This window comes from Lissotriton vulgaris, chromosome 9 (assembly GCF_964263255.1).
Source record: "Lissotriton vulgaris chromosome 9, aLisVul1.2, whole genome shotgun sequence".
Taxonomy (NCBI): Eukaryota; Metazoa; Chordata; class Amphibia; order Caudata; family Salamandridae; genus Lissotriton; species Lissotriton vulgaris.
This window is the reverse complement of record NC_141697.1, coordinates 348,239,912-348,262,885: the sequence shown is the minus strand read 5'-3', so window position 1 is coordinate 348,262,885 and position 22,974 is coordinate 348,239,912. Positions and strand designations below refer to the sequence as shown.

The window sequence follows — 22,974 nt, the reverse complement described above, 5'->3', positions numbered from 1 at the left end:
TAATTTGACTGACTGACTGACAGTCCCTTCGGTGCATCATAACTCAACTTACTGCTGACATGGTGAATTAACACGACCTCCTTTCCATTTCTAATATTTGGTGAGTGAAAAGCAAGAGCACAGAACCGCATTTGCAAGAACCACTATGCATAGGCAAAATTAACATTTTCGTATAAATGATGGTTGAATCTGAACAACTTCTCTAAAGCTTATTGTGAAGGAAATAATTGTGGAAAGTGAGGGGTGTAGCCTTGTTGAGACGCCTGCAGATTTTTCCAATGGGCCCAGTCTTTAGCAAAAAAAAAATTCTTTCTAGAGCGAGTCAATCCAATCTAGATAGTGTGTCAATCTGAAATGCAGGAGACACACAAATAAGCATTAGATGTCTTCAAAGCACAAGTTGCTTACCTTCAGTAACGATATATCTGTAATACCGTAGTACTTTAGTGCATCGATACTGCCCTGCCCGCACTCTCCGATCTTCCAATCAGTGCTGGTTTCAAGTTCCCAGAGTTAAGAGAGCCAGAATGGGTTGTCGTTCTTTCTCCGTCCTGGCTCCCTCCCTCTGGAACTCTCTTTCACCATCTCTTCGCACTGAATCCTGTTACCTCAAATTCCGCAGAGTAATCAAAACTTGGTTATTTAACCAATAACTCCGCCTCTTCTTTTCAGTTAACTCTCCCCCTTAATCTGGTTCTTCGCGCCGGGAAACCTCCGGGTAGCTGCGCGCTTTATAAACTTAAATATAATAATAATAATAATATTAGTTAGTGTTAGATTCCTTACGTTAGAATATCCCCAGGTGTCAGATTGGCTCCGGAAAGTTTTCGTCAGCAGTACCCTTGTGCATCGGTAGGCGTTGTCTGTGGCTCCGCGTCCGTCGTCGTGATTGCCGGGATGACGTCGCCGGAGAACTTAAACGCTGCCCTCGTGTGCTGACGTCAGTTCTGTACATTGCTTTCCACGCCAGGAACACAGAGCCATGCAAAAAACCGACACTGGTGCCATGAAACTAGGGCCCTCAAAGGGAGATACCTTAACCTTAGATATCGGTTCGCAGAACGGGGAGGATGGGTGGGGCGGTAAGGAATCTAACACTAATGAATGTTTCTTACAGATATATTGTTACCGAAGGTAAGTAACTTGTGCAACTGAAAGAAACACGTTAGTGCTAGATTCCTTACCTTAGAATAGATACCCCAGCAATACCATCCCCGGTGGTGGGTCTGCGAACCAAGATCAGACCAGAAAGTCCTGGAGAACGGAACGGCCGAAAAAGCCATCCCTCCGTACTTGGCTGTCCAGGCAGTAGTGCTTAGCAAACGTGTGCAGCGAGGCCCACGTAGCTGCTAGACATATATCTTGAAAGGGGACTCATGGACTCAGGGCAGTAGTAGCCGCCGTGGCCAGAGTGGAATGGGCGCGCAGCCCCACAGGAGGCTCCTTTTTCGCCAAGGAATAACAGACCTTGATGCACAAAACGACCCACTGAGCGATGGTCCGCTTGTGCACCACCCGTCCCTTCTTAGCGCCCACATAACCAACAAAGAGCTGGTCATCCACCCGGAACTGGCGTGTGCGGTCTAGATAAATGGAGAGCCCTCAAGCCTCTCTTCATCTTTCGAGGGATGCGGAAAGACGGTGGGCAAGGTGATGGACTGCCCGATGTGAAAGGCTGTAACCACCTTGGGCAGGAAAGAAGGATGAGTCCTCAGAACAACCTTGTCCGAATGGACAGAGAGGAAAGGAGGCTTCGAACACAGAGCCTGGAGCTCACTCACTCTTCTGGCAGAGGTGGTGGCAACCAGGAAAGCAGTTTTAAGAGTCAGAAGACGAAGAGGACAACTATGAAGTGGCTCAAATGGAGCACACATCGGATAAGTAAGTACTAGGTTCAAGTCCCACTGAGGCATCACGATAGGGACCGGAGGGAACATGTGTGTGATGCCTTTCAAGAATCTATTTACAACCGGGGACAGGAAAAGAGAAGGCTGATCAGGAAGCCTTAAGAAGGCTGAAATGGCCAAGAGATAGCCTTTGATAGTGCCCAGAGCAGAGCTCTGCGGGGCAAGAGAAAGAAGGAAGAGGAGAACCTCTGAAAGGGGGGCAGAAAGTGGATCCACAGCATTTGCTGTGCACCATGCCACAAATGTGTTCCACCTGCAGGCGTATACCGTTTTTGTGGAGGGACGCCTGACTGCCAGAATCACATCACAGACTTTAAGAGGCAAGTCAAATGGCTTCAACTGTCGCCGTCAATCTCCATGCATGTAGGTGGAGATTGGACAGGTTCAGGTGGAGGACCGTCCCCTGCTGCTGCGACAGAAGGTCCTCCTGAAGAGGAAGATGAATCGGGGGATCGACTGACATGCTGAATAGCTCGGGATACCAGTATCTTCGTGCCCAGTCCGGAGCCACAAATATGAATTGGGCCTGGTCGCGTCTGATCTTCTTCAGCACTCTGGGCAGAAGTAGTATAGGCGGAAAGGAGTACAACAGACCGCAGCTCCACTCGCGACGAAAACCGTCTCCGAGCGAGTGCCGCCTTGGAAATTGTAACACGCAGAACTGATGACATTGCGCGTTCTCTTCGATGGCGAATAGATCGGACCAAGGCTCTCCCCACTGCTAAAAGAGACCTTGCGCCATGTCCTAGTTCAGACAACATTCGTGATCCATTATGCACAGGCAGTTGAGTTAGTCAGCCCTGGCATTCAGGGAACATGCCAGGTGTTGAACCACAAGGGTGATGCCCTGGCGTTCCAGCCATGTCTAGAGGCGCAGAGCCTCCTGACAAAAGGTCCACGACCCCACCCCGCCCTGTTTGTTGCAGTACCACATGGCGGTGGTGTTGTCCGTGAACACCTGCACTACACTTCCCCAGACAGAGGGAAGGAATGCCTTCAGTGCAAGTCAGATCTCTCGCAGCTCCAGAAGGTTGATATGGAGCCAGGACTCTGCCGGTGACCAGAGGCCTCTGATCTCTGCCTCTCCCATTCGGCCCCCCCATCCCAGGAGGGACGCATCCGTCACCACTACGTGCTCCGGTTGGGGAAGGAAGAGGGATCTAACCCAATCGCGGTCCATGAGCCACCACTACAACTGTCTTGCAGTGCCCTCCAAGATCAAGACATGGTCGGACAGGTTGCCCTTATGCTGTGCCCACTGGAACTTCAGGTCCCACTGCAGAGCTAGCATCCGCCACCTGGCGTGATGTACCAGCAGGATGCAGGAGGCCATCAGCCCCAGGAGCCGCAGTGTCAGCCTGACCGAGACTCAGGATAAAGGCTGAAAGATTGGAATTCGAGCCTGAATATCCCGAAACCACTGTTCGGGAGGATCAACCCGAAACTGCGCCTAGTCCAGAACCACTCAGATGAAGAGAAGCTTTTGAGAGGGGCACAGGTGTGACTTTGGCACGTTAATTGAGAACCCCAGCGAGTGCAGGAAATCGGCCATAGTCTGGAAGTGGGAGACGACTGTCTGCGGCGAGCCCGCCTTCAACAACCAGTCGAGATAGGGGAAGACTGAAACCCCTGATCTGCGCAGATGAGCTGCGACCACCGCCATCACTTTCGTGAACACCCGAGGGGCAATGGTGAGGCCGAAGGGGAGCACGGTAAACTGAAAGTGCTCGTGGCGTACCGTGAACCGCAGGTAGCGCCGGTGGGCCGGCAGGACGGGGATGTGGAAATAAGCGTCCTGCAAGTCCAACAGTACCATTCAGTCTCCAGGGCAGCCAGCACCTGAGCTAAAGTCAGCATCTTGAACTTCTCCTCCTGGAGGAAGCCGTAGACGCTCCGGAGGTCCAAGGTAGGGCGTAGCAGTCCTTTGCCATTCTTGAGAACCAGAAAGTAGTGGGAATAGCAACCATGTCCTACTTCTGGCCCGGGAACGCGCTCGATGGCCCCCTTGGCAAAGAGGGCCGTAACTTCCTCCTGCAGAAGTTGCAAGTGATCCCCCAACATGCGATGGCACTGCGGTGGGATGGCTGGAGGGGTCGCCTCGAAGGGGAGGGAGTAGCCCCTTTGGACGATTTTCAGCACCCACCTGTCCGAAGTTTATGATACGACAGTGGAGGAGGTGATGGCGAACCCTGCCCCCCACTGGCGTTGAATGGGCCTGAAAGAACGGACTAGGAAGGCTTTGAGGCAGATGCTGCAGGAGTGGATGTCAATTGACTAGTCCTCTGTCCCCCTGCACCGCCACGGCGGTTACCACGACCGCGACCGTGTTAAGGTTGGTTCTGCGGCCTGTGGCTGGACGAACGTATGGGAGCGCCCCTTCCTTGGCCACGAAAGGGGCGAAAAGCAGAAGTCTGCTGGCGCTGGCCTGACCGGCCCAAAGACTTGGCCGTAACCCTGGAGTCCTTGAAACGCTCAAGCGCACTGTCTGCTTTGTTGCCAAAAAGGCGACAGCCATCAAAGGGCATATCCTTGAGCGTGGACTGGACATCCCCTGAAAAATTGGCGGACCTCAGCCAGGCGTGGCGACGGATCCCCACTGTCGTGGAAATCGCTCTGCCCAGCGAGTCCTTGGTATCAAGTCCACATCGGATTGAATACTGTGCTGCATCCCGCCCCGCAGCAAGAGCTGGGACGAGCCGTGCCTGGGCCTCCTCCGGACACTGGGGCAGGACTTCCGCAACCGTATCCCACAAAGAGTGGGTGTAACGTCCCAAAATGCAAGCGGTGTTGATAGACCGCAACCCCAGACTAAGTGAGGAGAACAGTTTCTTCCCAAACTGGTCAAACCTTTTGGATTCCCGATCTTGAGGAGCATTCGGGAATGCGGTCTGGGACAGAAAGCAGGGGTCACCCGGAGCCGGGCGGTGGCGTCGGGCCACGTTCCAATCCACAGGGGGCACTGTGGAGGGCTTGGACCAAGTGTGAGAAAGTGGTTCTATATATACTGGACCAAAGTAAGGTACAGTGTGTATAGAGTCCACAATCCCCAGGGGTATAACAGGACTTAAAGCCAGGTGTGACCTTACTCTCTAAAGTGGTAGCTTGGTCGAGCAGTAAGGCAGTACCAGAGGACAGTGTAAAGCATTTGTTGTACACACTCAGTCAGCAAAAGGTTTCACACACTCAAGGACTGAACTCCAGGCAAATTGTTTTTATATCAAAAGATATAGTTGTTTTATTTTTAGAACTAACAGGTATCAAAATCCACTTTTCTCAATATTAGTGATCTCAGATGAAAGAACAGGGGATGAAGGAGATTGAAGGTGAAATTAGACAACGCTGCCACCCTCATTTACAGGTGCTCTTGCAATCAAGAGACAGAAAATGACAGAGGAAAGATTGGTAATCATGTTCAGTAATGGAATACTGTGGTGAAAGATTCTGCTGGACATTCTGGGCAGGAAATCCTGTCTGCATAGAACATGGGTGATTTCTAAAAATAGAAATGAGTTGGGGAAGCACCACTGATGTGGACTGTTCCAGGGTAACCCTGATGAAGCAGCCGAATCTTTAACAAAGTGTGACACTTTCATTAGTGGATGAATGAGGTTAAAGGCATGCGGCTAAGCATCCTACGAGTTTATCCAAACAGGAGAGGTTGCCTTGGAGCTTTGTTTTAAAAATTAGTCCGTAGTATTTTGTGTTTTTAACTGTGGCAATGTTGCTAATATAAAGGATCCGTGCTTAATGCCTCCCTATTTTTTCAAATTATATGGATATCTCTCACAAAATGGATAGAAGGAAAGACAACGGCTAGAGGGAAGCACTCAATGCTATGTTAATATGGTATTATTCCTCCCTTTGTGGCAAAGATCCTTTTGTTCTCTGTTTATACAGGCACGCACTGCTTTAACTTGAGCTGGTGGTTGCAGATGGGGCTACCCGGCACTTACTTTTTCTCTTAAGACTTTGACCCAGAGCAAGATAGGGAAAAAAAGACAAGTTGGAAAGAAGGAGGAAGAGAGATGGAAAATAGGAAAAAAAAGGAATAAGCAGGAACCTGCATGTGTGAGGTAAAGAAGCAAGGAGTGTCTTGTGGTCAACTAAAGAGGTATCTGGAGGACTATGCAACAATGATATTCGGCACACAACCATTCAATAGGCCTGACCACAGGCTTCTGAGAGAACCTCTGACCCCAGTAGTTATTCTTTTGCAAATCAAGTACTGCCAGCACCCAATTCCAACATCAATGCATTATTCATGCTGATCTGCACGGGGAGGTGCTTCAGAAAAGGCACTCCTATCAATAGGACTTTTCTTTGTGAACATTAAAGGAAAGACCAAAGGGTTGGTTACTAGAATCTAGTCTTCACAGTTCCCATACATTTGGCACCACTGGGCTTCTAGTGATTTCCAAAGGAATGCTGTGTGCAACAGGGCATAACTGCAGAAGGGGATACAGGTCTCAGTAGAAGTCTACTTTTTGTTCCCCTATATCCTCAATCCCAATTGGGATACTTACAGGTAGTGTTTAAGATGATTAAGGCAATTGATGAATCTAAGATCAGGGGCTTTTACAGTATGACAGAGGCGGAAAAGCCCTAGAGGAGTTAAAAAATAACTGAGATAATCAGAATACCTGGTGACATTGGAGGAGAAATAGTGACACCATCAAGAGGACTAAATAAATTAATGTATACGTCTCCTAAAGGGTAGACAAAACTACACAACTTTGAGTGCAAATCCAATTCCATTACAAGAAAGAAATTGATACCCTAGTGCAGTGATCGCCAACCTGTGGTCTGGGAACACCAGGGAGTCTGCAAAGGCTCCTCAGGGTGTCCACAACTACTTAGCAAATTAACTAATATTAACAGAACAATAAAGTGTATATAAATAAAGAAGCTATATGTACAACTGAAAATTTTAAAACATACTGTAAATATGAGGGAATTGGAGGCTAAAAATGAAATTAGTATCCTTAGATTGATCCGGCTCCCAGTAATGACTATGTGGGTGGTCATTGGATTCCAGTAATGATTCAGTGAGGGTCCTCTGCAGCAAAAATCCAGCTACTTCTAATTTCCATACCCTCTCAAAGACACACAAAACAGGTCACCTCACCTCCTATAGGATGCCAATAGTACCAGGGATTGTTTCATTAGTAGAACCCCTGTCACTGTTAAACAACTTATTTTTGAAACCTATAACACAGCACGCTTCGACGTCTCTAAAAGATACCCTGGAGGACAGCTCTTCATTGAATGTAGTGGAAGGGCAGGCTTAAATTAAGAGACACCACTATGACATACAGTATAGATGGGATTCAAAATGTGGGATCACGCTGGGATATACTAGCTAGGTGATATATTGAATAGAAATTGTATGAAGCCCATCACTACATTACAGGGGGAATTTGACTCCGCAAATCATTTTTTATACCGCCAATTAAAGCACCCATTTAAGGCTCATCGATCCCACTGGTTGACACTCTTGGACTACAGCCCCCTAGAGGCATAACTAACTGAGGACACCCTGAATAAGGGCAGAATCTCAAGACTATTTCACTCCCTTATATCCAATTGCCTAAACAACTTTCCATTCCTGACATCAAGATGAGAGGGTGATCAGAGCCCCAAAGATGAAGCAGATTTGAGAAGTTCATTACTTGCACCCAGTGAATCCACCATATACACTAGGTCGAGACTGATAGAATTTCAATATTTACCCTATGGCTAATTTCATCCCTAGACAGTTCTGGAGAATGAGAAGGATACACTCCACAAATTTTAAAAGATGCCGGGTGGCAATGAATGAGTTAAATCATATGCCCAATGATTAACGTATACTGGCACATAGTTATTCATAAACTATTCCTGGTACTGGAGAGGCCTACTGATGTTCCTCACAAGATGATACTACTCGGGATATTGAGGAGACGTGGGTGTGAGAAAGTGGCTCTATATATACTGGACCAAAGTAAGGTACAGTGTGTATAGAGTCCACAATCCCCAGAGGTATAACAGAGGTTAAAGTAAGGTCTAACCTTACTCTCTAAAGTGGTAGCTTGGTCGAGCATTAAGGCAGTACCAGAGGACAGAGTAAAGCATTTGTTGTACACACTCAGTCAGCAAAAAGTTTCACACACTCAAAAACTGAACTCCAGGCCAATTGTTTTTATATCAAAAGATATAGTTGTTTTATTTTTAGAACCAACAGGTATCAAAATATACTTTTCTCAATATGAGTGATCTCAGGTAGACATTTTGCAGAAAGGCAATAAACTTTGTAAGCACAATAGGTACAGTAGTTGCAATAGACAACAAAATTCTAAACACAATTTAATATTGAGCTCAATGGGTTTTTCTACATAAATGCAGCTGATTACAGATTACTTTTGTAACTGATGCTAGATTCAGTCCTGGGGTCCAAGCTGAAAACAGTTTGGTAAAAACGTTTTTGTTATTGCAGTGATTTTAAAAGAATATAGAGGTATTTCAAAAGTTGACCCTTAAGAAACTTTTCAGTGAAAAACTAGCAATGTTATCCTATGGAAGGAAATTCAAGTCACAGGTAAAGTAAGTTCTCGTTACTTTTGTAATCCAGGACTGGACTCCTAGGTTCAGTACTGGTGTCTCTACCGGAGAAACGCAAGTAATTACGTTTTAGTAGTTGGTACGATTTAAGGAATATTTGTAGTTTGCAAAAATAGACAGAAGAAATTTCACCGAAAAGCAGTTGATGGTTTCCTAAGGAAGAAATTTAGGTTACTAGTAAACACAGTTATGATTACTTTTGCGATTCAGTACTGGGCTAAAAGGTACAGTACTGGCTTCTCTCCTGATCACAGGTGAGTACTTCGGAATTCTTTATTCGGCTGATTTTAGATGAATATTTTAAAGTTTCAAAACTTCACACTTAGAAGAAATTTCAAGCGAAACCAGTCAATGTTGGCCTATGGAAAAAAAGTGAGTCATCAGCTTTTAGGTAAGTACTTGACTAGCAGAGTAAGGTTCTGGGCATAGACTCAGGGGCCCCCCAGTGTCAGGTAGGTACAGTTGGTACACCCTCCGCGGCACAGGGGCAGCGGGGTGCAGAGGTAGTTAGGCCCAATGTAATCCAATGAGAGGCAGGGGGCCTTCGGTTGGTGGCTGCTGGCTAGCAGGTCACGCGGCTGTGGGAGCTGGGCTCCTGGTCACTTGCTCAGGGCAAATGCTTCACCTCGCCTCTCCCACCTGAGGGGTGGGGTTGTCACAGGCTGGCACACCCCCTTTCTGACGTAGGGTTTCCCGCCAGTCTTCCTGCCAGAGTGGGGGTCAGAACTGGCGGGGGCCAGTTGCTGAGTACATCAAGTGGTCTGGAGAAGCTCACAAAGGCAGAATGCCTTTGAAGCTTCCCCTGCGCATCCTGGGGGAGGAGGCTTGGCACCACGTCCCAGGATGTGCATTGTTGCAGGCCCAGGAGAGCTGGGGCTCTCCACACAGGGGTCCAGCAACATGTCTGCTGTGTGGCAGCCTAGGCAGCCACTCAGGCAAGACATGGATTGTCTGTTAGGTTTCAGGGGGCATCTCTAAGATTCACTCTGTAGTGCATTTTACATTAAATCCCACACTGGCATCAGTGTGGGTTTAGTGTGCCGAGAAGTTTGATATCAAACTTGTGAGCCTTCAGTTCCCAGGAATGGTATTGTAGGGGCACAGGGCTCATGCACCTGTGCCCACACCACTGGCATAGGGCACCCAGCTAGAGGGGTAGCTGATGTGTGCCAAGGCAGTGGGTTTGTGGGCATGGCCGACAGGGATGTGTGCCATGTCGACTCTTCGTTTAGTTCTGCACCAGGACACCCAGCCTGCAAAGGCAGTGTGTGTGTGTCAGGGTACAGTGCCCCTAAGGGTGGCACAATAAGTGCTGCAGCTCCTCAGGGTATTCTCTGGTCACAATGCCCTGGGTACCTAGGGTACCATTTACTAGGGGTCAACATGTGGCCAGAGATGCCAATTGGGTTTAGGCTTTACTAGTTTTTAAGCAAGGAACACAGGCCCTGGGAACTTGATTGGCAGGGACCCAGGGCACACCGAAGAAAAGTGCATCAGGTATCAAGCAAAAAGTGGGGGAGTACTGCAACAGAAACTCACTTTCTCACACTGGGCCTCCAGGGAAAAGACGGATTCTGGTGGGCAAGGGCACACTTCTTGCCAAGAGGGATATAACAATATACTACACGTTGGAGAGCACCCCTATGCATCAGGCATTCCTGGGGGTACAAACGGGTGCTCAAAAATAGAAGGGGCATATTACAGACACAGAGGATGCCAAAACAAACATGAAAATATGGGGGGCTTGGTGGGATCACTTTCAACAGTTCACAACATAAGAACCAGTGTTGAGGAATTGTGAAAAGGCATCACGAGAAACATAAAACTTAGAAATAAAGCCAAAATGAAGTTTGAATGACAGAGCGAATACTGAGAAGGGCTCGCCATTTACATGGTAATTAAAAAGGAGAAAAAATGATATATGCACCATGGTTCTCCAGGACGGTAAGGCAGTCTACTTCCTGGTCAAGCCATCTACATGTGTGCCTCTGTAAAGTTTTGAGGAGGAACAGTGAGGACATACCTACAGTGACACATGGAGGGTGATGAGAAATACACACTTAGGAGTGGATCAAATCACAGCAAAGATATTTTGGTTTGTGAGGGAAACTGCCCAATCAGTCTCACCTTGCACAACATGAACAATGATGGTGGGTACACTGTAATTAGTTAAACATGCCATTACATTCATTAATGCAAAGTGAAAAAGAATTGCCAGGCTTGTGCAAAAAACAAATGTATTTGTGCCTTATAATAATAAAAACGCATATTAGCAATTTCTCAGCAAAAAAGAACAAAATAGGTTATCAGGTTTCTCAAACAACAGACTGAGTACCCCTTTCTATATGCTCAATTCACCACCCTTCAATGTGCACCTGTAGGGTTCCAGCCACTAGTAATCTATTCCACTTGCCTCACCCACCACTCTCCACAGTGCACCAGTAGATCCCAGCCATTGGCTAGTAACTCATCCCTCTACCATAGACAATAGGGTATCCTTCCTCCCCTTCTGTACTTCTAACCGGCCTACCTCTGCAGTAATGTAGCAGTTTCTTAACTGTCGGTGTAGTTTTTCAGCTTGAAGACATTTCTGTATTCATATGCTCTGCATTATCAGGCCATCTAGTGGTTGGGTCCGAAATTCTTTGCAAAACTTTGTCCTTATACTATTTTTTTTATTTTGGTGTTGGTGGGCGTCGACGTACCTCCATTTGGTGCCCCCTGTGACGTAGTCTTGCTTCCTCTGGAAGATCCCACCTCACGTAGCCATCTTCAGATTCTTTGTTTTCTCCGCATCTTCTTGGTGGAGGATGGTGGGTTCACTTGTGAATCCAGAAAACCCCTCAAGCTGCAAAACTACACCGACAGGTAAGAAACTTTACATTTTGCAGTATAAATCTTTCTTGATTCAAATGCTGTGCATAGAATTTGTAGCAGTTTGTTACCATACCATTGGCTGAGTTAAAGATGAGCGTGGATTTGAAAACTAATGTCTTAAGACCTTTTGTCCTACTTGTGCTTCCTTATTCATTTGAATATTTACACAATAGTATTTGGTGAACGTTTGCACTGATGACCAAGTTACTGCCATACAAATACATTGCAGTGGAGAACTTGGGAGTACTTGGCAGAAAAGCAATGGTTGCCCCCTTTGTCCTCGTTGACTGTGCGCCAGGAGTGTTTTAAAACTTATTTTCTGCATTGTTGTGGCACAAGTGAATAGTTTGTGATCTCCATCTGCAAATGATACTAAGATGCTTTGTTTTCCTGTCAGCCTTTGTCCTTTCAACGTAGTACATTAATGCCAGTCTTGCATCTAGAGTGTGCAATATTCTTTCTGAATGAGTCTTTGGATTTTCAAATAAGCTTGGTGGTATCTGAATACTTGGGGTCATTTATAACTGTGAGATAACCTTTTGCCTGAACTGTGGATCTGTTCTCATGACAATTCTGTCTTTATGAACTTGAAAGTAAGGTTCCTGTATCATGAGTGATTGTATTTCACTAACTCTGTGCAGTGACGCTATAGTCACCAAGAAGGCAGTCTTGTGTGAGGGCATTTGTTGTAATGTTACCCTATGTAATGGTTCAAAGGGTGTCTTCATTAATTATGAGCACAATATTTAGGTTACATGCAGCAGCTGGCATCCTCTTTGGGGGTGCAATTCTTTTTGCCTCAGCCAAGAGATGTTCATGACCGGTGACATGAAGGGATTTCTCTCAATGTGACCCCTTGTGTGTGCCACTATTACTGCTAAATGTACCTTTAAAGATTATCAGGTCAGCTTACACTCTATGAGGTGTTTTAAAGTATTTTAGCACCGTCTTCTCCCAGGATACCCTTTTAATAATCCTCCTTTCCTGCACCATAGTGAGTATATTTTCCATTTAGCTATTCAACACTTTCTACTTGTTGCTCTTCTAACTTCTCTTAAGACCACCATTGTCTTTTCTGGCAACTACAGATGTTCAAATTCAAAGCCTTCAGGCACCATGCTCCAGGCTTTAAGACTTTGGTTCTGGGTGGAGCAACCTTCCTTCTTGCATTGAGAGCAGATTGTGTCTTCTTGGTCAAAGGATCATTAGCTCAGAGAATCACATTTGTCTTGCCCAGTGTGGTGAAAATAGTATTGAGGTAACACTGCTGATTTTGTATTTGCTGATCACCTTGTGAAGAAGTGGTATCTGTGTAGTCCTTCCTTGATAGGTGGACTGCAACAATCTCTATTTTCCTCTGAATAGCCCATATCCAAATATCTTGTGCTAGTCTTGATAGTGGTAGACTGTGACCCCCACCCCCCAAACTCCATTTGTATAAAACATGGTTGTTGTGTTGTATGTATTAATATCAATTTTCCTCAGAGCTCCTTCTGAAAGGCTTATAACCGCTTCCATGCAGCAGGAATTCCAGCCCTGTGCTTGACATTCCAATATTCCAATCACGGGCGTGGTCGTGTCGGAACCATTCCGTCATCAGCACAGCCCAACCATGACTCAAGACGGAATGATTCTGTCACGAGCATGGAAGGGGTTAAGGATAGGAATACTGTTTTAGCTCTAGGATGTTAATGTGTGGCACTGCTTCCTGGTTCTTCCAGACTCCCCTGACTGAGATTGTTTATGTGTGCTCCCAGTCCCATCTGGGAGGCATCCGATGTTATAGTGATTGTACGAGTTGGTTGTGTGAACGTTCTTCCTTGTGATAAATTTGCTCTACTCCACCATGCTATCTCTTCCTCTATCTTTTGCGTGACAACCCAACTGCCCTTTGTCTGTGACCATTGGTTTTGCAGCTGTTCCTAAAATGATCTCATGTGAAGTCGTGTGTTTGGTGTCAAAGGAATGCAAGAAGCCATCCTAATAGCTTCCCCACCCTCCTCACTGTCAGAGCTTACCCTTTCTGGTACAGATGTGTCTCCTTCAAAAGCACCATTGTTCTCTTCTCGCTTGCAAACATTTTCCCTCTTTGGAATTTATTATTACTCCCAAAAACATTTTTTCCTGTTCTGGTGATTATTTCTCCATGTGTATTGAGAACCCCAGCTGAACAAGCAATGTGATCACCTGTTGTATGTGGTCTTTGCATCTTTTGTATGAATTTGCCCTTACCAGCCAGTCGTCCAGATAGGGGTAAATGTGTATTTCTTGCTACGTAGGTGTACTGCTACTGTCGCTAGGCACTCTTTGAATACTCTTGGTGCTGATTATAGCCCAAAAGCCAGTACTTCAAACTGGTAGTACTCCTTGTCTACAACAAATCGGAGGACATTTTTGTGGCCTGGGTTCATTGGAAGGTGTAAATAAGCGTCATTTAAGTCTATTGTGGCCATATAAACCACCACTTCTATCTGGGCCTGCAAGGTAGTCATCTTGAATTTCTGAGTTCTTATGAACTTGTTTAAAAACCTGAGATTTAAGAATTGGTCTGAGTGACCCATCTACCTTTGAAATCAAAAAACATGTTGAGTAGTTTCCTTCATTTCTTTCCGGGCTTGGCACCAATTCTATAGCCTCCTTTGAACGCAACTCCTCTACCTCTTTAGGTAGACGGGTTGTTTCCTCCCTTGAATGTAACTTTTTCCTTGGTCTCTTTTCTGGAGGTTTCTGGTTTAATTCTCTGCATTATCGAAATTGCACTAGACACTTGTCTGGTGATCGAATATGCTACTTACCAGTATGCATCTGTTCTTGGCATGTAGGGCTGCTGACATTGATATCTGTGCATAGATCGCCGCCTAGTGTTGGGTCCGGATGCTTGCACATTGTTGTCCTGGAAGAGTCTTCGAAGTATCACGAGATAGGTGGCTCCTCCCCTGGACTACAGTGCGCATGGGCATCGACTCCATCCCCAGATTGTTTTTAGCCATAGCGGCCAAGATGGAGTGAAACTCAGTGAATGATGACCATGCTATGAGTATATGTGAATACTGCAGCTGCTACAGGCGCCGGGGAGGAGGGCGGGCGATATGAATGTCAGCAGCCCTACATGCCAAGAACAGATGCATACTGGTAAGTAGCATATTCGGTTCGAGGCATGTGGGCTGCTGAATTCATATGTGCATAGAATACATAGCAGTCCCTCCATTAGCGGCGGCCGCCCGTGCCAGCTGCAGCAGTTTGAAAAAGTGTTTTGAGAACAGCCTGCTGTTTGGAGTGCACATCAACACAGTAATGCTTAGTAAATGTGTGTGTGGTAGACCATGTGGCTGCTCTACATATGTCTTCCAAAGGAATGTTTCCAAGGAATGCCATAGAGGCCCCTAACTTCCTGGTGGAGTGGGCTCTTGGCGGAATGGTAAGAGTGCGTTTTGCTTTTAGATAGCAGATCTGGATACATTTAACGATCCATCTAGCAATACCAGCCTTGGAAATAGGGTTACCTTTGTGGTGCGGTGCAAAGGCGACAAAGAGTTGCTTAGTTTTCCTAAAATCCTTGGTCCTATCGATGTAATACATTAGGGTCCGTTTAACGTCAAGGGTATGGAGCATCCGCTCCGCCAGTGACTCAGGATTTTGAAAGAAAACAGGTAATTCGATTGTTTGGTTGATGTGAAACAGACACAACCTTGGGTAGAAATTTAGAGTTAGTGCGAAGCACCACCCTGTTGGAATGAATTTGAATAAATGGCTCTTGGATAGTGAGGGCTTGCAACTCACTAACCCGCCGTAGCGATGTAATTGCTATGAGGAAAGCCACTTTCCATGTCAAGAACTGAATCTCGCAGGAATGCAGTGGTTCAAAGGGAGGACCCATCAGCCTGGTAAGAACCACATTGAGGTTCCACTCAGGAGCTGGTGGAGTCCGTGGCAGAATGACTCGTTTGAGCCCTTCCAGAAAAGCCTTGATGGCAGGCACCCTGAAGAGGGAGAGGTGCTGCCTATTTTGGAGATAAGCGGCCATTGCAGACAGATGAATGCGAATGGAAGCATAGGCCAGATTACACTTGTACAAGGTAACAGATGATGTTCTGAATAGAAGCATCCAGCGGGTTAATGTTGTGGTCTGCACAATAAATGACAAACCGCTTCCATTTTGCCGCATAGCATGCTCTAGTGGTGGGCTTCCTCGCCTCCCAAATGATGTCCATACAGTCGGCAGGTAAGTGCAGGTAGCCAAATTCTAGGACTTCAGGAGCCAGATCGCCAGGTTGAGCTGTTGCGGATCTGGGTGCTGAATGTCGCCATGGCTCTGCGTCAGAAGGCTGGGTGTGAGATGTAGCCTCTGATGCGGCACCACAGACAGTTCTAGAAACGTGGTGTACCATGGTTGGCGAGCCCACGTTGGAGCAACCAGGATGAGAGTCATCGAGTGCTGCCTGAGCTTGCGTGCCACCAGCGGTATCATGGGTGCTGGCGGAAAAGCGTACGCAAATCTGCCTGACCAGTTCATCCATATCGCATTGCCCTGCGACTGTGGGTGTGGGAACCTGGCGGCGAAGCTTTGGCATTTTGCGTTCTCCTTTGTGGCGGACAGGTCTATCTCTGGATGACCCCACCTTTGGAAGTACGGCTGGAGTACTGATGGATGTATCTCCCACTCGTGCATCTGGTGGCTGTGCCTGCTGAGCAGGTCCGCCATCTGATTGTCCTTGCCCGGGAGATGCTCTGCCATGAGGAAGATGTTCTTCTGAATGGCCCACTTCCACATGCTCTGAGCCAGATGAGACAGCTGCGGAGAGTGTGTTCCTCCCTGCTTTTGAATGTAGTACATTGCCGTCATGCTGTCCGTCCGGATCAACACGACCTTGTTGCACAGATGTACTTTGAATGCTTTTAGTGCCATGAAGATAGCCATCAGTTCCAGAACATTGATGTGCATCTTCCCCTGGTGTTGCGTCCATAGTCCCTACACAGTGTATTGAGTACATGCGCTGCCCATCCCTGGAGAGAAGCGTCCGTCGTCAGGATAATCTGTGGCACAGGCTCCTGGAACGGTCGGCCCTTGCAAAGGTTTCGTGGATTTCACCAATGCAGAGAGTTGTATGCCCGACCACTCACCAACACTAGGTCTTTCAACTGGTTGTGAGCCTGAGTCCACTGACGTGCTAAGCACTCCTGAAGCGGACGCATATGTAGTCTCGCGTGCGGGACAATGGAGATGCAGGAGGCCATCATGCCCATCAACTGCATGAACACTCTTGCTGGAAGCGAGTGTTGAGGTCTGAATTTTTGGATCAGCGACTGAATTCGGCTGTGCCGTGGCCGCCAGAGTGTCTATGGTCGCACCCAGATACTGCCGTATGTGGGCTGGCTGGAGGTGGGATTTCGGGTAATTCAGTGAGAATCCCAGATCGTGCAGGAGGTGAATGGTGTGGGACACGTGGTCGGCACACTGCTGGGCTGACTTCGCTTGGATGAGCCAGTAGTCCAGATAGGGGTAGACGTGGACGTTCTGCCGTCTCAGATGTGCCGCCACCGTCGCCAGGCACTTGGTGAACACCCTGGGTGCCGTGGTGACCCCAAAAGGCAAAACCCTGAACTGGTAGTGCTGGTTTTGGATGGTGAACCTGAGGTATTTTCTGTGTGAAGGATGTAGTGGAATGTGAAAGTACGCATCCTTTAAATCTAAAGTTGCGAGAAAGTCCCCCTGTTGGAGCAGCGGGAGCACCTGCTGCAGTGTTAGCATGTGGAAGTGCTCTGACAGGATGTAGAAGTTGAGGGGCCTGAGATCCAGGATGGGTCTGAGGGACCCGTCCTTCTTTGGAATCAGGAAGTACAGGGAGTAAACTCCTGTGCCTCTTTCCTGCATGGGCATGAGCTCTATTGCTCCTTTTTGCAGCAGGACGTTGACCTCCTGCTGCAATAAGTGCAAGTGCTCGTCCGACATAGGACGGTGCCTTGGGGGTATGTTGGGGGGAGTGGATGTTAACTCCAGACAATAATCAAATTGGATAAGCTTTCTGACCCACCTGTCCGTGGTGATGGACTTCCACACGGGCAGGAACTGCTGGAATCTCCCCCCGACCGGTGTTGTGTGGTCGGGGGGCAGTGACACTGAGTCACTGTTTGTTGGCGGTAGAGGACCTGGAGCTGTTGTTACCACGTCCTCTGCCCTTGGCGCTGTTGCCGCGGTAGCCACCACGACTCTTGTCAGCATAAGTAGTCTGGGTGTTGCTTTTGTAGAACTGCGCGGACTGCGAAAGCTGACCCCTGGAGGTGCCTCTGGTACTGGAGCGACGAAAGGACCCACCCCGAAACTGCTGGGACTGCAAGGCGCCCATGGATTTTGCAGTGTCAGTGTCCTTTTTCATTTTTTCTAGGGTGGTGTCAACATCCAGGCCAAACAGGTGATCAGGATTGACGGTTTGGTTCAAGATGGTGGTTTGTATGTCTGGCTTGAAACCAGAAATTCTTAGCCAGGCATGTCTCCGAAGCATAACACTGGTGTTAATGGCGCGCGCAGCCGTATCAGTCGCGTCTAGAGCGCACTTTATGGAAGCGTTGGAGATTAGCTTCCCCTCCTGGATTAGCATCTCAGCCCATTCCTTATGTTGATCAGGTAGATGTTGCAAAAGGGTCTCTAGGGTATCGTAGTGCGCCCTGTCATAACGCGCTAGGAGCGCCTGTGTGTTTGAGATGCGCCAGATGTTAGCTGCCTGCGCTGCAACCCTCTTCCCCGAAGCCTCAAAGACCTTGGACTCTTGGTCTGGGGGAGGATCATCACCCGTAGTCTGAGAGTTGGCCCTCTTCCGGGCATTCGAGACGACCAGGGAGTCCAGAGGCAACCGTCCTTTAATGTAAGTTGGATCAGTGGGTGCCGCTTTGTACTTTTTGTCAATTCTCGGGTTGATGACTCTTGCCCTGGTGGGTTCTTTGAAGACCTCAGCAGCGTGCTTCAAAACGCCTTTTAGCACTGGCAGTTTTTACAGTCTTTTCAGACACAGAAAAGGTGTCAAAGAGGAAATCTACGTCCACAGGGTCAGCATGCAGCTGGACATTGTGATTGGCTGCTGCCCGCTCAATGAGGGCATTGAAAGCAGCAGAGTCTTCAGTAGGTGAAGTCTTAGTAGAGAAGAGCTGAGGGTCTTGTCCAGAATGTGGATCCCCAGCAGACCAGGGCTCTGTCACATCCTCTGGGTCTGTGTAGACTGGATAGCTATATTCATCCTCGTCTTCGCCCTCACCATCGTCCCCATCGGAGTGAGTGGGCGAGACCTCGTGAACTTGTGGTGAAATGGGTTCCACCAAAGCTGGGGCACCAGCAGAGTCTATTTTCCTCTTTAGGGGGATTTTGTAAGACTCCAATTGGGGTTCTGGGGTGATTTTCCTCCTAAGTAGGGAAAGCCTGCCCGTTTTGGCGTCGATGAAATGTTCCTGACACTCCTCTACTGCAAGTTGTCGAGGCCGCGGGCCAAGGACCACCAACGATGCCTTCGGCGTCGAAGATACCTTCTCGGGCACGCCGGCCCCTGGTTTAGCAGCGAAAGCCTTCGGCGCCGTCTTAGGCGGCAAGGTAAAATGGATCAGCGTGGAAGCCTTCGCCGGTTTCTCAAGAGGCTTTGCAGGGAGCTGCGGTGCCATCCTTTATGCGCTGCAGGGACTCCTTGACCTTCTTCGTGAACGGGGCCAATGGACGTGCCGGTTCGACGGAATCCTTCGAGGACGGCTTCGAAGTGGAGTCCTTTAAGGCCACCTTCGGAGTCGACACACTCTGCGCAGGCCCCTTGGCCTTGTCGTGTGGAGGCGGGGCAGAGAGGGCCTTCGGGTCATCGGTCCGCTTCTTCGGGTCTGCATGAGACTTCTTGGAGTCGTTGACAGCCTTCTTGTGGTCGACCCGACCCTTACCGGCGTCGATAGTTTTCGGCGCCGACGCCTTAGCCTTTGACGTGGTAGCCTTCGGCTCGGCCATTTTGACTTGGCCCTTCGACTCGACGGCCATCTTAGGTTTCCTCGGCGCCGAGGCCTCCGAAGTCTTCGAGCCGACCAATGCGATGCGCACTTTCAGTTTCGATATCTGCCCTTGCGCAGCATCTGGCGTCGAGACCGCAGGTTTCACTTTCGGTTTCTTCACCGGGAGTCACTCGGTACCAATGTTCGTGGCCGGGCCTGCAGGCGGGGCCGAGGAACTCACATCGAGGTCTTGGGTAAGGCCCAAAGGCGATCCCTCGACCTGGGCCTTATCGATTGGCACGGCCACAGAGTCAGTCTGAGGAAGCTCCTCGTCCGAGCTATCCTCCATGGCCCCGTCGTCGTCTCCTACCTCCTCGACGACTTCTTCGTTCTCGAAAGCCTTGGCCTCAGCCTCGTAGACTTCCTCGACATCCGACGCGGGGTTAGATTCTGAGACGTCCAGGATATCCTCATCCTCGACCTCCCCAGCATCGAAAACGTCCGTAGGCGCCGTAGCAGATTGCTGGGCCTCCAGGCGCGCAGCTCGACGGAGCTTGAGTGTCTTCTTGGACCGGAATCTCGAACAGGCCATACACTTGGCCTCATCGTGGTACGGCGACAGGCACTTGTTGCACACCGGGTGGACGTCGATGTGTGGGTACTTCGAGTAACACACCGGACATCTCTTGAATGGACTACGGTCTGTGATGGATGGTCGATGAGTCTGGAGCGTCGACAAGGCCTTCCGTGCCGAAAGCACGCGGAAGTACAGAGCTCGGCTCGGAGCCGAGGAAAGTTGTTAAGCCGAACGCAAGACAATACCGACGCAAGACTAAAGACCTTTTGGTCTCGAGGAAAGTTTACTATTTCTTTATCGATTCCGACAAGAGGGAACCAAAGACATCCGAATCCAATGGCGGAAAAAAAAAAAAACAATCTGGGGATGGAGTCGATGCCCATGCGCACTGTAGTCCAGGGGTGGAGCCACCTATCTCGTGATACTTCGAAGACTCTTCCAGGACAACAATGTGCAATCATCCGGACCCAACACTAGGCGGCGATCTATGCACAGATATGAATTCAGCAGCCCACAATCCTCGAACATTCTTTCACTCTAGGAGGAAGTCTTACTCTGCCCCTACCAGTTTTAAATGTATAAGTTATCTTGTTTGTAAATTTGTTATTGCACTCTGGTATTTGATGAGTGCTTTGTGTGATCCCTAGCAGTCACTTACTTACTGGGAGGGACCCCCACTTGCTGGGTCGGTCCTTTACCACGTGGTCTTGTTGGTACTGCCAGCTTTGTGTCAGCTGTTTCTGACCCTTTTGATTACCTCCTGATAAAGCTTGTATTCGATCAGATGATCCTGTATTGAAGGAGCCCCTTCCTGTGGGCCTTTGTGAGAGTACTGTCCACCTCCGCATGTTACCTCTTAACTGTAGGGCCCCATTGACTTTGCAGTTTCATTGTCTTTTTTCAACTGATTCAGGGTTTCGTCGAGCGCACTTCCGAACAGTTGTTTACCAATGAATGGTGCATTTTGTATGTTAGCTTGCACCTCTGGTTTAAAACCTACAATTTTTAGCCAGGAATGGCATCATTCTGTGACTCCTAATATCATTTGTCTTTCTGACGTTTCTGCTGCATCCAGTGCAGATTTTTAGCAGGGATTGGTGATGTGTTTGCCATCCTCCACCAGGTGTGCTGCCCTCTTCTGGTACTGTTCTGGGAGATGTTTAAATAGTTCACCTATTTCTTGCCAATGTTGGTAGGCGTGACGATTTAGCAGTGCGTTTGCAATCTGCCACTGATTTGCAATCTTCTTTCTACCTTTCACCAAAGAAGGTCCATCCTTTTGATTTCCTTATCTGGATGGGACCCTGTGGTGCTTGGGGCATAAGCTCTCTTCCTGGCAGTTGATGGTACTGTTCCCTTTCGAAAACTTGAATCTTTTGAAGAATGTCTATACTACTTCTCTGCCCTTGGAGTGACCGTCTTACATGTTGCCGGTTCATTGAGAACCTCTGTTCCATGATCCAGGATACTGGGGAGCATTGGTAAAAACGGATTTCTTAATTGTATAGGCAGGGGAGTTTCTAATAGGAAACATGATTGTTGCCTCTCCTCTTATAACACTACCCCCAAATCACTCTGCTGCCTTCTATGTCACCGGATTGTTCATTCCAATATCATCAGGTGGCGAAGGTCTTGAGCTTTAGGAGTCTACCCCTTTGTTTGGTGAGTGTTTCCAGGTCTTGCCATTGAGAGTCTTGGTACTCTGCAGCCTTAGAACCCTGGTAAATTTGTTCCTCCTTGATTATCTCTTGATCTTGGTCCTCTCCAGATTCTGGGGTTAAAGGCAGCTCTATTTCCTCGAGGCTTTCGTCCCCTTGCTCCTTCGACATCAAAGACCTTTGTCGAAGTCTTTCTTTCTTTGGAAAATGCAGGCCATTTCAGTAATCTTCTCTCTTTCTCGATCTCAGCGGCTTGTTGTTGGTCGTCGAGATGTTCATACGCATGTTTTGATGACGAATCAGCATGTTTGTCGACCTGTGGCTTTCGATCTTTCTTGTTTTGACGTCAATGCGTCTTTTCCTCGACCGTCTTTTGACGTCTTGGATTTTTGGGGTGGTCTTTACCTCTGCAGTGTCCTTTTCAAAGGATCAGAGGGTGCTTTTCTCTTTGGACAAGCTTGCAGTCACCGAGTGCTCCAACACCGATGCCGCCTTAGGAGGTTTTAGAGTCGGTTGTAGGTTTAGGGCACAGTCTCTTACCTCCGATCTCAAAGTTTTCTCTCCCGCTCAGTCAGCATTCACTATTTTGGAGATCGGCTTCCTCGTCCCCTTCTGGTCCTTCGGCGACATTCTCCTCTTCATTGCTGGAGAGGCCCAAATCTCGTACAGATTCAGTGTGATGTTGGCCTTGCGTTTTATGGTGGGTTGTTCTCTGTAGCTGTCCTACCCTCAGAGTCTTGGGGGTGAACACCGCACAGGTATTGCAATCCTCACTCAGATGATCTATCAGCAGGCAGAGTTTGCAGACCGGGTGCTTGATCCTGTTTTGCAAACTTGTGGGGGCAGTTTTTGCTAAATTGGAATGGTGCCTTCTCTATTACCAAGTACAGGAAGCCCCCTGCACGCAACGTTTTCTGCATCCATTGCTAAGGGAAGATACCCAGTCCTGCATTCAGAACTTCTTCGGGTATTTTCTATTGATGACTTCCTCACTCCTGTGAACTTTCAGAGATTTCCTATTGTTGGAGATGCTTCTGTATGCTTTCAGACGGTAGAAAAAATCTATGCACAGCATTTGAATCAAGAAAGATTTATGCTGTAAAGTGTATAGTTTCTTACCTGTCGGAATAGTTTTGCAGCTTGGAGAATTTTCGGGATTCACAAGGGAACCCACCCTCCACCGCCAAGAAGATGAGGAGAAAACAAAGAATCCGAAGATGGCAACATGAGGTGGGAGCTTCCAGAGGAAGCATAACATTGTCACAGGGGGCACTAAATGGGGATAGTCAACCCCCCAACAAAACACAGAAATATTGCAAGGACAAAAAGTTTTGAAAAGAATTCTGAACCCAGACATTAGATTATGCACAGCATATGAATCCAGGAAAGATTCATGCTGCCAAAC

The 22,974-nt window shown here is 48.0% G+C and overlaps 1 protein-coding gene across 1 annotated transcript in view; it reads right to left on the bottom strand.

Annotated features, from left to right (window-relative positions):
* The window catches only part of BTBD7 (BTB domain containing 7), a 420,230-nt gene that overhangs the window by 94,556 nt on the left and 302,700 nt on the right, over window positions 1-22,974 (bottom strand). The gene's annotated exons all lie outside the window — the stretch shown is intronic.